The 15,384-nt window shown below is 45.6% G+C and overlaps 1 pseudogene; it reads right to left on the bottom strand.

Annotated features, from left to right (window-relative positions):
- Positions 1-509: 509 nt before the first annotated feature.
- The window catches only part of LOC115122227 (janus kinase and microtubule-interacting protein 3-like), a 21,283-nt pseudogene continuing 6,408 nt past the window's right edge, over positions 510-15,384 (bottom strand).

Here is a 15,384-nt window from a genome sequence, read left to right as displayed (position 1 = left end):
AACTAACCCACCCTCTCCATCAGGACATAACAGAACTAACCCACCCTCTCCATCAGGACATAACAGAACTAACCCACCCTCTCCATCAGGACATAATCAGAACTAACTAACCCACCCTCTCCATCAGGACATAACAGAACTAACACACCCTCTCCATCAGGACATAACAGAACTAACCCACCCTCTCCATCAGGACATAACAGACCCTCTCCATAACAGAACTAACCCACCCTCTCCATCAGGACATAACAGAACTAACCCACCCTCTCCATCAGGACATAACAGAACTAACCCACCCTCTCCATCAGGACATAACAGAACTAACCCACCCTCTCCATCAGGACATAACAGAACTAACCCACCCTCTCCATCAGGACATAACAGAACTAAACCCTCTCCATCACATAACAGAACTCTCCATCTGGACATAACAGAACTAACCCACCCTCTCCATCTGGACATAACAGAACTAACCCACCCTCTCCATCAGGACATAACAGAACTAACCCACCCTCTCCATCAGGACATAACAGAACTAACCACCCTCTCCATCAGGACATAACAGAACTAACCAAGGTCACCATCTGAAACAAACCCACTCTCTCCCAAGCACCAAGGGGGAAGATCAGATTGACATAAATCTGATCAAATGCAAAATTCTAAAATCATTGAAAGCTCCTTCATTCTTCATCAACAAAAAAAAAGAATATCTATTTTAGTTATTCCTCTTTTGAGAAATGTATTTTAAAATCTATGCCCTTTTTCATACATACAAAAATACATGATGTCTAATAATACCACAGTTTGGCTTCTGGTTTCATTTCAAACACTGAGATTTGAGGAGTTAATGAGTCCCACAGCATGTCTGGACTAGACAGGGGAAGGGCTGAGGCCATAGACATAGATAGAGGGCACACTGGCCACAAAGCCAGTTTTAGTATGGGCAGCATCACTGAAGGCTTTCACCATTTTAAAGTTTGGGGATGGGCTCTCTTTCTGTGACTAGCTCCCTGGGAGTGTAATAACAGCGTGGTCAGATAGTGTAAACAGTGGTATGGTGTCCATTTTAGGAAACGCTCAGCTTCAGTGGAGTGTGAATGTTAAGAGCTAAGGTAAAAATGTCTCACTTCACCGTTGTTTAACATAACCCAACACCTAGTGACCTCGTCAAGAGGTTTTGGATCTCTTGGCTAAAGTGTTGGGTTGAACAGAAAAGATCCAGGTTCAAGCCCCGAGCAGGAGTACCGCCTGACTTCACTACAGTTTGTTTTTCAATCAATCAATCAAACTCTTCTTCTTCATGCTTCCAAAGGGAAGCGACCAGAGCACCACCTGCTCAGCAGGGAAAAGAAGACACAAAACACTCCAATTTATTAAGAGTTCTTCAATTCCACTGACGTCTTCATCCATAGAGAGGAACTCTTCCATAGAGACGTCATCATCATCATCATCACTAACGCGGGACAGCAGTCAGGTTTAAAAAGGTTACTGAAGTAAAAAATAAAAAATAAAAAAAACGTTTTTTTTTGTCCTTTAAAAAAAAAACACAAAAAAACATGGTGATAGAATTCTATCTAAAGTCAGTGTTGCAGCATAGTTGACTGGTTTCTGGTGTGAAGAAGTCTTCTGGGAGCCATCTTTGATTCCAAATCCTGTCCTCTTGAACACAATGTACAAGACAATCTGGAAACCTGTGAACTGAAAGGAAAATATGATATCATGCACAGTATATAGCCTAATTTATTATTAGAATAGCTAAAATAAAACAGACATTTAGAGTTTAAAAAAAATACATACTTGCTCTGGCTTCCCTGGAGAACTATGACCAAAGAATGAAGGCTAAAGAAAAAAACAAAAATAAAAATAAAAACTGAACGAATTGAAAAGAAGAGAATGGAGAGAAAGGAGTCATTTTATTTTGCCAGACAGAGAAAAAAAACAGCAATTTGAAGCATTTATACTCCAAGTCAGATTCCATCTAAATAAATTGAACAATACAACACAGTGTCACTGGCTTCAAAAGGGATCATTTGACCCAGATGTACCTTTTCTTCTAGTTCCTTTATCTGTCTTTTCTGAGCTGCTATCCATTCCTCCAGCTCTTTGATTCTCTGGACATGAAAAACAGGAGGAACAATAAGGTGGAGAACAAGTCAAATCAGGTTAGAGAAATGTTTAACATTGCAATACTGTAGCTGAGGAAGGAGAATCTCATTTAAGTCATTTAGCAGACGCTCTTATCCAGAGCGACTTACAAATTGGTGCGTTCACCTTATGACATCCAGTGGAACAGTCACTTTACAATAGTGCATCTAAATCTCCCTGGGGAATGGACTGTAGGGTAGCTGACGAAGGAGAATCTCCCTGGGGAATGTACTGTAAGGTAGCTGAGGAAGGAGAATCTCCCTGGGGAATGGACTGTAGGGTAGCTGAGGAAGGAGAATCTCCTTGGGGAATGGACTGTAGGGTAGCTGAGGGAGAAGGATCTCCCTGGGGAATGGACTGTAGGGTAGCTGAGGAAGGAGAATCTCCCTGGGGAATGGACTGTAGGGTAGCTGAGGAAGGAGAATCTCCCTGGGGAATGGACTGTAGGGTAGCTGAGGAAGGAGAATCTCCTTGGGGAATGGACTGTAGGGTAGCTGGGGAAGGAGAATCTCCCTGGGGAATGGACTGTAGGGTAGCTGAGGAAGGAGAATCTCCTTGGGGAATGGACTGTAGGGTAGCTGGGGAAGGAGAATCTCCCTGGGGAATGGACTGTAGGGTAGCTGAGGAAGGAGAATCTCCTTGGGGAATGGACTGTAGGGTAGCTGGGGAAGGAGAATCTCCCTGGGGAATGGACTGTAGGGTAGCTGGGGAAGGAGTATCTCCCTGGGGAATGGACTGTAGGGTAGCTGAGGAAGGAGAATCTCCCTGGGGAATGGACTGTAGGGTAGCTGAGGGAGAAGGATCTCCCTGGGGAATGGACTGTAGGGTAGCTGAGGAAGAAGAATCTCCTGGGGAATAAGACCCACGAGTAATGGTCCTTTCTCTCACCTCCTTTAGACAGGTAGGTGTTATACTGTAGATAGGCACAGTAACAATATTGTCCCTGTTCTGCCTGGTATTAAATAGACTCAGTGATAGCTGTCTCTTCTCTCACCTGCTGTGTGTTGTACCAGCTCCATCCTCTACCAGCTTCATCCTCTATCAGTACCAGCTCCATTCTCTACCAGTACCATCCTCTATCAGTACCATCCTCTATCAGTACCAGCTCCATCCTCTATCAGCTCCATTCTCTACCAGCTCCATCCTCTACCAGTACCATCCACTATCAGAACCAGTTCCATTCTCTACCAGCTCCATCCTCTACCAGCTCCATCCTCTATCAGTACCAGCTCCATCCTCTACCAGCTCCATCCTCTACCAGTACCAGCTCCATCCTCTACCAGCTCCATCCTCTTCCAGCTCCATCCTCTACCAGCTCCATCCTCTTCCAGCTCCATCCTCTTCCAGCTCCATCCTCTACCAGCTCCAGCTCCATCCTCTACCAGCTCCATTCTTTACCAGCTCCATCCTCTATCAGTACCAGCTCCATCCTCTACCAGCACCAGCTCCATCCTCTACCAGCTCCATTCTCTACCAGCTCCATCCTCTACCAGCTCCATCCTCTACCAGCTCCATTCTCTTCCAGCTCCATCCTCTATCAGTACCAGCTCTATCCTCTATCAGTACCAGCTCTATCCTCTACCAGCACCAGCTCCATCCTCTACCAGCTCCATTCTCTACCAGCTCCATCCTCTACCAGCTCCATTCTCTTCCAGCTCCATCCTCTATCAGTACCAGCTCCATCCTCTACCAGCTCTATCCTCTACCAGTACCAGCTCCGTCCTCTACCTGCTCCGTCCTCTACCTGCTCCGTCCTCTACCAGCTTCGTCCTCTACCAGCTTCGTCCTCTACCAGCTTCGTCCTCTACCAGCTTCGTCCTCTACCAGCTTCGTCCTCTACCAGCTCCGTCCTCTACCAGCTCCGTCCTCTACCAGTACCAGCTCCGTCCTCTACCAGTACCAGCTCCGTCCTCTACCAGTACCAGCTCCGTCCTCTACCTGCTCCGTCCTCTACCAGCTTCGTCCTCTACCAGCTTCGTCCTCTACCAGCTTCGTCCTCTACCAGCTTCGTCCTCTACCAGCTTCGTCCTCTACCAGCTCCGTCCTCTACCAGTACCAGCTCCATCCTCTACCAGCTCCATCCTCTACCAGCTCCATCCTCTACCAGCTCCAACCTCTACCAGCTCCAACCTCTACCAGCTCCATCCTCTACCAGCTCCATCCTCTACCAGCTCCATCCTCTACCAGCCTCTACCAGCTCCATCCTCTACCAGCTCCATTCTCTACCAGCTCCATCCTCTACCAGTACCAGCTCCATCCTCTACCAGCTCCATCCTCTACCAGTACCCAGCTCCATCCTCTACCAGCTCCATCCTCTACCAGCTCCATCCTCTACCAGTACCAGCTCCATCCTCTATCAGCTCCATCCTCTATCAGCTCCATCCTCTACCAGCTCCATCCTCTACCAGCTCCATCCTCTACCAGCTCCATCCTCTACCAGCTCCATCCCCTACCAGCTCCATCCCCTACCAGCTCCATCCTCTACCAGTACCAGCTCCATCCTCTACCAGCTCCATCCTCTATCAGCTCCATCCTCTATCAGCTCCATCCTCTACCAGCTCCATCCTCTACCAGCTCCATCCTCTACCAGCTCCCTCCTCTACCAGCTCCATCCTCTACCAGTACCAGCTCCATCCTCTACCAGCTCCATCCTCATCCAGCTCCATCCTCTACCAGCTCCATCCTCATCCAGCTCCATCCTCTACCAGTACCAGCTCCATCATCTACCAGTACCAGCTCCATCCTCTACCAGCTCCATCCTCATCCAGCTCCATCCTCTACCAGCTCCATCCTCATCCAGCTCCATCCTCTACCAGTACCAGCTCCATCATCTACCAGTACCAGCTCCATCCTCTGCCAGCTCCATCCTCTCACCTGCTGTGAGTGCTGTAGCATGTCCATTCTCTCCCTGAGGATCTGTGAGTCCCTCTCTCTGAGCTCCATCATGACCCCTCTCTTCCACTGCTCCACCGCCCGACGCAATGTCTCCCTCTCGTCGTCCGACAGCATCTCTGACATCTTGGCCCCCGCATCCTGTTGCAGGGTATCAAACAGCATTGCCTCTAGCTCCAAGATCCTCTGGAGGGAGGGAGGGAGGGATGGGGAGAGAAAGAAGGAGAGTGGCAAGGTCGTTGGTGTTACACCTAACGACCACAAGAGGGCACAGCTGCAGCTAGTCAGTGGGTGGACAATGTGATCCACTGGCTCAATGTCTTCTATAAAAACATATACACTGAGTATATAAAACATTAAGAACACCTGCTCTTTCCATGACACAGACTGACCAGGTGAATCCAGGTGAAAGCTATGATCCCTTATTGATGTCACTTGTTAAATCCACTTCAAATCAGCGTAGATGAAGGGGAGGAGACAGGTTAAACAAGGATTTAATCCTTGAGACAATTGAGACATGGATTATGTATGTGTGCCATACACAATCCATGTCTCAATTGATTTAAGCAAGACAAAAGATTTAAGTGCCTCTAAATGGGGTATGGTAGTAGGTGCCAGGCGCACCGGTTTGAGTCAAGAACTACAATGCTGCTGGGTTTTTCATGTGTATCAAGAATGGTCCACCGACCCAAAGGACATCTAGCCAACATGACAACTATGGGAAGCATTGGGCCAGCATCCCTGGGGAAGGCTTCTGACACCTTGCCCCGATGAACCGAGTCTGTCATGAGGACAAAAAGAGGGTGCAACTCAATATTTGGAAGGTGTTCTTAATGTTTTGTGTACTCATTGTATATTTTCACTTGAGTCATTTAGCAGATATCAATCAAATGTATTTATAAAGCCCTTCTTACATCAGCTGATGTCACAAAGTGCTGTACAGAAACCCAGCCTGAAACCCCCAAACAGAAAGCAATGCAGGTGTAGAAGCACGGATGCTCTTATCCAGAGCGCGATTGTTAGTTTTAGAAAGGCAAGTTTTTTTTTCCTGGAACATTTGGGTCCATTTGAAATGTCCTCACCTTGTGAGCCTGAGCCATGGATTGTTTCCTGTAGTCCAACTCCTCATCCAGATAGCCTTTCTGTTTACTGAACACATGCTGCAAATAACACACAACACAACCTGATCATCCAGCCAACTCCAACTGAAGATTCATACAAAATCATTCATTCATTCATCCATCCATTTGTTTGTTTGTTTATTCATTCATTCATCAATTCATTTCTTTAATTCATGCATTTGTTAATTCATTTGATAATTCATTATTTCTTTCATTCATTCATTCATTCATTCGTTTGTTTATTAATTAATTAATTCATTCATTTATTTAATTCATTCATTCATTTGTTAATTCATTTGATAATTCATTATTTCTTTCATTCATTCATTCATTCATTCGTTTGTTTGTTAATTCATTCATCGATGAATTTCTTTAATTCATTCATTTGTTAATTCATTTATACATTTGATAATTCATTATTTATTTCATTCATTCATTCATTCATTCATTCGTTTGTTTGTTAATTCATTCATCAATTAATTTATTTAATTCATTCATTTGTTAATTCATTTGATAATTCATTATTTATTTATTTCATTCATTCATTCGTTTGTTTGTTTGTTAATTCATTCATTCATTAATTTCTTTAATTCATTAATTTGTTAATTCATTTATTCATTCATTCATTCATTCATTCATTCATTCAAGATGTCTGTTAAATACTGTAGGTCGGGCTACAACATATTGCCAGTTGCCAATGCACTTAAAGCACACAACACGTACTTCCATGCATCAGCAACATATTAAACAACTTGAGCATCATGCTAAATAAGAAGGGTTAACAAATCAGCCATTTACCTTCTCACTTTCAATGTCCATCCTTTTCTGTGCTAAAGCTGTTTTGGTGACCTCTATATTCTCAAGCCACTGAAAGGAGAGGATAATAAACTGGGATATTCAGCTGGGAATAAAAACATTATTTTACCTCATTAACTCAAATGATGCAAAGCCTACTGTACGACAGGGATTCAAAGACAAGGCTGGCATTCAAACAAAGATTAAAACAGCCTTTTGAAATGTAAGTTGCTGAGAATATAACTACCCTCTCTGCTAGCGTTAAGACGGTCCTGGCGTGAATGGCCACCACCTGCTCCTCGTTGGATAGGTTCTGGGTGGTACATGGCACATAAGGAGAACACAACACTCAGACACTCAGTATCACGCAGACAGCAGATCCATCAACACTGAGACACTCAGTATCAAGCAGACAGCAGATCCATCAACACTGAGACACTCAGTATCAAGCAGACAGCAGATCCATCAACACTGAGACACTCAGTATCAAGCAGACATCAGATCCATCAACACTGAGACACTCAGTATCAAGCAGACATCAGATCCATCAACACTGAGACACTCAGTATCAAGCAGACATCAGATCCATCAACACTCAGTATCACGCAGACATCAGATCCATCAACACTCAGTATCACGCAGACAGCAGATCCATCAACACTGAGACACTCAGTATCAAGCAGACAGATCCATCAACACTGAGACACTCAGCATCAAGCAGACAGATCCATCAACACTCAGACACCCAGTATCAAGCAGACAGCAGATCCATCAACACTCAGACACTCAGTATCAAGCAGACAGATCCATCAACACTGAGACACTCAGCATCAAGCAGACAGATCCATCAACACAGAGACACTCAGTATCAAGCAGACAGCAGATCCATCAACACTCAGACACTCAGTATCAAGCAGACAGCAGATCCATCAACACATAGACACCCAGTATCAAGCAGACAGCAGATCCATCAACACAGAGACACTCAGTATCAAGCAGACATCAGATCCATCAACACAGAGACACTCAGTATCAAGCAGACAGCAGATCCATCAACACTCAGACACTCAGTATCAAGCAGACAGCAGATCCATCAACACTCAGACACTCAGTATTAAGCAGACATCAGATCCATCAACAATCAGACACCCAGTATCAAGCAGACATCAGATCCATCAACAATCAGACACTCAGTATCAAGCAGACAGCAGATCCATCAACACTGAGACACTCAGTATCAAGCAGAGAGCAGATCCATCAACACTCAGACACTCAGTATCAAGCAGACAGCAGATCCATCAACACTCAGACACCCAGTATCAAGCAGAGAGCAGATCCATCAACACATCAGACACTCAGTATCAAGCAGACAGCAGATCCATCAACACTCAGACACCCAGTATCAAGCAGAGAGCAGATCCATCAACACATAGACACTCCAGTATCAAGCAGACAGCAGATCCATCAACACTCAGACACCCAGTATCAAGCAGAGACAAGAACATCAGACCAAATCAATCAACACAGAGGTATTTAAAGACAGATAGACAGAGCAATGATCATTAATATCACCCCAGTCCCAGTGAGGTTGGAGCGGATCCGACTGCAGGAAGACATACATGAACATACATGTAGATAGGAAATGAACATACACTTACGGCATTATCCCCCAGTATATCTAGCTTTTTCATTAGCTCTGTGATGATGATGTCCTGCCAGGGAGAAGAGACAAGAACATCAGGTTAAACTTCAAATCAACTCCTTAACACTCCCCCTAGACCAAAGGTATTTAAACTCTGACCCCACGAGGACAACTACTGGTTGTCTGTTCTACCTGATCATTAATATCACCCACCTGGTGTCCCAGGTCTAAATCAGGCCCTGATCATTAATATCACCCCACCTGGTGTCCCAGGTCTAAATCAGGCCCTGATCATTAATATCACCCCACCTGGTGTCCCAGGTCTAAATCAGGCCCTGATCATTAATATCACCCCACCTGGTGTCCCAGGTCTAAATCAGGCCCCGATCATTAATATCACCCACCTGGTGTCCCCTAAATGGTGTCACCCACCCAGGTCTAAATCAGGCCCTGATCATTAATATCACCCACCTGGTGTCCCAGGTCTAAATCAGGCCCTGATCATTAATATCACCCCACCTGGTGTCCCAGGTCTAAATCAGGCCCTGATCATTAATATCACCCCACCTGGTGTCCCAGGTCTAAATCAGGCCCTGATCATTAATATCACCCCACCTGGTGTCCCAGGTCTAAATCAGGCCCTGATCATTAATATCACCCCACCTGGTGTCCCAGGTCTAAATCAGGCCTTGATCATTAATATCACCCCACCTGGTGTCCCAGGTCTAAATCAGTGTCCCCTGATCATTAATATCACCCCACCTGGTGTCCCAGGTCTAAATCAGGCCCTGATCATTAATATCACCCACCTGGTGTCCCAGGTCTAAATCAGGCCCTGATCATTAATATCACCCCACCTGGTGTCCCAGGTCTAAATCAGGCCCTGATCATTAATATCACCCCACCTGGTGTCCCAGGTCCAGGCCCTGATCATTAATATCACCCCACCTGGTGTCCCAGGTCTAAATCAGGCCCTGATCATTAATATCACCCCACCTGGTGTCCCAGGTCTAAATCAGGATCTAAATCACCTGGTGTCCCCTAAATCAGGCCCATCATTAATATCACCCCACCTGGTGTCCCAGGTCTAAATCAGGCCCTGATCATTAATATCACCCACCTGGTGTCCCAGGTCTAAATCAGGCCCGATCATTAATATCACCCACCTGGTGTCCCAGGTCTAAATGGTGTCCCACCTGGTGGTCTAAATCAGGCCCTGATCATTAATATCACCCACCTGGTGTCCCAGGTCTAAATCAGGCCCTGATCATTAATATCACCCCACCTGGTGTCCCAGGTCTAAATCAGGCCCTGATCATTAATATCACCCCACCTGGTGTCCCAGGTCTAAATCAGGCCCTGATCATTAATATCAGGCCCCCATCTGGTGTCCCAGGTCTAAATCAGGCCCTGATCATTAATATCACCCACCTGGTGTCCCAGGTCTAAATCAGGCCCTGATCATTAATATCACCCACCTGGTGTCCCAGGTCTAAATCAGGCCCTGATCATTAATATCACCCCACCTGGTGTCCCAGGTCTAAATTAGGCCCTGAACATTAATATCCCACCTGGTGTCCCAGGTCTAAATCAGGCCCTGATCATTAATATCACCCCACCTGGTGTCCCCAGGCCCTGATCATTAAAACCCCATCTGGTGTCAGGCCCTGATCATTAATATCACCCACCTGGTGTCCCAGGTCTAAATCAGGCCCTGATCATTAATATCACCCCACCTGGTGTCCCAGGTCTAAATCAGGCCCTGATCATTAATATCACCCACCTGGTGTCCCAGGTCTAAATCAGGCCCTGATCATTAATAAATCATCCCACCTGGTGTCCCAGGTCTAAATCAGGCCCTGATCAGTAATATCACCCACCTGGTGTCCCAGGTCTAAATCAGTCCCTGATTAGAAGGGAACAATGAAGAAATGCAGTGGAACTGGCTTTGAGGTCAAGATTTGAATTCGAGGCCCCTAGACACTCTCCTAGCCCCTAGCTCCTAGCCTCTACCCCTTTTATATGATATTATTATTATAGATATAGACTCACTGTGACTCCCTCGGCCTCACAGTACACCTGCAGTGGACTGATGCCTTCACAGAAGTATAATATACAGCGGGGCAAAAAGTATTTAGTCAGCCACCAATTGTGCAAGTTCTCCCACTTAAAAAGATGAGAGAGGCCTGTAATTTTCATCATAGGTACACTTCAACTATGACAGACAAAATGAGGGAAAAAAATGGTAGACCCGCACCAGGCTGGGAAGACTGAATCTGCAATAGGTAAGCAGCTTGGTTTGTAGAAATCAACTGTGGGAGCAATTATTAGGAAATGGAAGACATACAAGACCACTGATAATCTCCCTCGATCTGGTGCTCCATGCAAGATCTCACCCCGTGGGGTCAAAATGATCACAAGAACGGTGAGCAAAAATCCCAGAACCACACAGGGGGACCTAGTGAATGACCTGCAGAGAGCTGGGACCAAAGTAACAAAGCCTACCATCAGTAACACACTACGCCGCCAGGGACTCAAATCCTGCAGTGCAAGACGTGTCCCCCTGCTTAAGCCAGTACATGTCCTGGCCCGTCTGAAGTTTGATAGAGAGCATTTGGATGATCCAGAAGAAGATTGGGAGAATGTCATATGGTCAGATGAAACCAAAATATAACTTTTTGGTAAAAACTCAACTCGTCGTGTTTGGAGGACAAAGAATGCTGAGTTGCATCCAAAGAACACCATACCTACTGTGAAGCATGGGGGTGGAAACATCATGCTTTGGGGCTGTTTTTCGGCAAAGGGACCAGCGACTGATCCATGTAAAGGAAAGAATGAATGGGGCCATGTATCGTGAGATTTTGAGTGAAAACCTTCCATCAGCAAGGGCATTGAAGATGAAACGTGGCTGGGTCTTTCAGCATGACAATGATCCCAAACACACCGCCCGGGCAACGAAGGAGGGGCTTGGTAAGAAGAATTTCAAGGTCCTGGAGTGGCCTAGCCAGTCTCCAGATCTCAACCCCATAGAAAATCTTTGGAGGGAGTTGAAAGTCCGTGTTGCCCAGCAACAGACCCAAAACATCACTGCTCTGGAGGAGATCTGCATGGAGGAATGGGCCAAAATACCAGCAACAGTGTGTGAAAACCTAGTGAAGACTTACAGAAAACATTTGACCTCTGTCATTGCCAACAAAGGGTATATAACAAAGTATTGAGATAAACTTTGTTAACAAATACTTATTTCCCGCTATAATTTGTAAATAAATGAATTAAAAATCCTACAATGTGAGTTTCTGGATTTTTTTTCTCATTTTGTCTGTTATAGTTGAAGTGGACCTATGATGAAAATTACAGGCCTCTCTCATCTTTTTAAGTGGGAGAACTTGCACAATTGGTGGCTGACTAAATACTTTTTTGCCCCACTCTATATATATATATATATATATATTATTATTATAGACTCACTGTGACTCCCTCGGCCTCACAGTACACCTGCAGTGGACTGATGCCTTCACAGAAGTGGATGTCGTGGAAGTTGATTCCTGGAGATCTCCTCTCCCTCTCCTGGATGGTGATAGATGGACATTATTACTAGATGGCCCATCTAGCCTGCAACTCTTTCATTAGCTGAAGTATGTACGAGTACAGCTGAAACTGACAATACATTTCCAAAAACGTGAATATCATTAAGATTAAACATTTTTCTGTCCAATCGTTTACAAGGTCCAGTGAAACCTGATAGAGATTGGAGAGGATGGGGCTAGGGGGCGGCGCCCGAGATAGAAGATGAGGCTAGGGGGCAGCGCCCGAGAAAGAGGATTGGGCTAGGGGGCGGCGCCCGAGAAAGAGGATGGGGCTAGGGGGGGCGAGAAGAGGATGGGGCGCCCGAGAAAGAGGATGGGGCTAGGGGGCGGCGCCCGAGAAAGCAGTTGTTATGAGGGGTCAAATGTCCGTGCTCTTACTTCAAGTTCAAGGATCCGGAACTCCAGGAGTTCATTTTGGTCTCTGGCGTCCTGAAATTCGTTTTTTAAACGTGACTCCTCTGTTTCCATATGCTTGATCTGTTAATAAGAGACAGAAATACACTGGGGAAATGTAATCACATGTTCCCAATCACACCTGGATTACATGTGACATATCACTTCAGGTAAATATCATGGATAATAGTTTTATACCTTCTCTATAAGTTCTTGATTTCTTTGATACAGGGCTTGTTTCTCCTCGATCCACTTCATATCCTACAAACACACAGGAAATCAGTGACAAAGAACTCTGTGTGTGTGTGCGTGTGTGTGTGTGTGTATGTAATCCAGTCACCTGTCCTTGCTGGGACAGAACACACTCCAGGTCCTGTATTCTGGTTTGGTAGAGAATAAGCTCTGCTTGCAACTGTTCTCTTGTCTGTGGAGTGAAGAGAAAAACATTAACTGGTTATATACAATGATAATAAATGCTAGTAGAATATGTTTCTCTACCTGGTTCAGTCTCTATGGCAGCATTCTGTCTCTACCTGGTTCAGTCTCTATGGCAGCATTCTGGATCTACCTGGTTCAGTCTCTACCTGGTTCAGTCTCTACCTGGTTCAGTCTCTACCTGGTTCAGACTCTACCTGGTTCAGACTCTACCTGGTTCAGTCTCTATGTCAGCATTATGTCTCTACCTGGTTCTGTCTCTATGGCAGCATTCTGGCTCTACATGGTCAGTTTCTACCTGGTTCAGTCTCTAGGGCAGCATTTTGGTTTGAGACTTGCGTGCTTAACTCACATTTTCTCTCACGGACGTCAATGCATGATTTATGTGAATGTCTGGGCTGAATCAGGCCTGGGAGGAGTCCTACTTATGAAGGACAGATGAATACGACTATACCCCAATACCTCCAGTGGACTAGTGGTCTGAAATACATTACTGCCCAGTGAGTGAAATACACGTTTTGATAATGGCATCATAATAGAGCACCTCTTACCTTGACTTCCTTCTCTGCATCAAACGTGCCCCCCACCTGCTCCTGTAGAAGTGCATAGGCTCTCTGAAGAGCCTGGTACTCCATGGTCAACTGATGAAACCTCATCTCTGTCTCCTCCCTGATCATACCCTACAGACAGGTAGGCAGATGGGCAGACAGACAGGTAGACAGGCAGATGTACAGACAGACAGACAGGTAGACAGACAGGCAGACAGACGGACAGACAGGTAGACAGACAGACAGGCAGACAGACGGACAGACAGGCAGACGGACAGACAGGCAGACGGGCAGACGGGCAGACGGGCAGACAGGCAGAAACAACAGTGAGGGTAGTCAGAGGTCGCTGTCCCTCCCCATGGTCATTATAACACAATATCAGAAACAACAGTGAGGGAGGTCAGAGGTCACTGTCCCTCCCCATGGTTATTATAACACAATATCAGAAACAACAGTGAGGGAGGTCAGAGGTCACTGTCCCTCCCCATGGTCATTATAACACAATATCAGAAACAACAGTGAGGGAGGTCAGAGGTCACTGTCCCTCCCCATGGTTATTATAACACAATATCAGAAACAACCGTGAGGGAGGTCAGAGGTCACTGTCCCTCCCCATGGCTATTATAACATTATAACACAATATCAGAAACAACAGTGAGGGTAGTCAGAGGTCGCTGTCCCTCCCCATGGTTATTATAACACAATATCAGAAACAACAGTGAGGGAGGTCAGAGGTCGCTGTCCCTCCCCATGGTTATTATAACACAATATCAGAAACAACAGTGAGGGTAGTCAGAGGTCGCTATCCCTCCCCATGGTTATTATAACACAATATCAGAAACAACAGTGAGGGTAGTCAGAGGTCACTGTCCCTCCCCATGGTTATTATAACACAATATCAGAAACAACAGTGAGGGAGGTCAGAGGTCACTGTCCCTCCCCATGGTTATTATAACAGAATATCAGAAACAACAGTGAGGGTAGTCAGAGGTCACTGTCCCTCCCCATGGTTATTATAACACAATATCAGAAACAACAGTGAGGGAGGTCAGAGGTCGCTGTCCCTCCCCATGGTTATTATAACACAATATCAGAAACAACAGTGAGGGAGGTCAGAGGTCGCTGTCCCTCCCCATGGTCATTATAACACAATATCAGAAACAACAGATGACATAAGAAACAGGCAATATGTCTGCTTCTCGGTAAACGTTGCGTTGCATATTTACACTTCTGTAATTGACTGCTGTATATCAAGAATGGAAACACACTTCCACATTCATTCATAGTTCTGATACAAACCAAATGTCAAAACGTCAAGCTGTCATCCGGGAGCAATCAGACGACAAAACATACATATATCTCTCTCTCTTTTTCTCTGTCTTGATCGTTCTCTCTTTCCTCTCTCCCTCTCTCTTGATCACACTCTTTCTCTCTGTCTTGATCGTTCTCTCTTTCCTCTCTCCCTCTCTCTTGATCACACTCTTTCTCTGTCTTGACCGTTCTCTCTTTCCTCTCTCCCTCTCTCTTGATCACACTCTTTCTCTGTCTTGACCGTTCTCTCTTTCCTCTTTCCTCTCTCCCTCTCTCTTGATCACACTCTTTCTCTCAGTCTTGATCGTTCTGTCTTTCCTCTCTCCCTCTCTCTTGATCACACTCTCTCTCTGTCAGACTCCCCTTTAAACACGACAAGCAGAAATGTGTGTCTCCACGTCTTACCTCCTCCAGGTCATCGTCTGGTGTGCACGGTGTCCTGTCTGTGTGGAAGGAGATGGAGGAACCGTCGGAGTCTATAGAAGCCTCTTCATCGTAACCAAAGAACGTCTCTA

The sequence above is a fragment of the Oncorhynchus nerka genome, unplaced genomic scaffold, assembly GCF_034236695.1.
Source record: "Oncorhynchus nerka isolate Pitt River unplaced genomic scaffold, Oner_Uvic_2.0 unplaced_scaffold_2085, whole genome shotgun sequence".
Classification (NCBI taxonomy): Eukaryota; Metazoa; Chordata; class Actinopteri; order Salmoniformes; family Salmonidae; genus Oncorhynchus; species Oncorhynchus nerka.
This window is presented reverse-complemented; position numbering and strand designations above follow the sequence as displayed.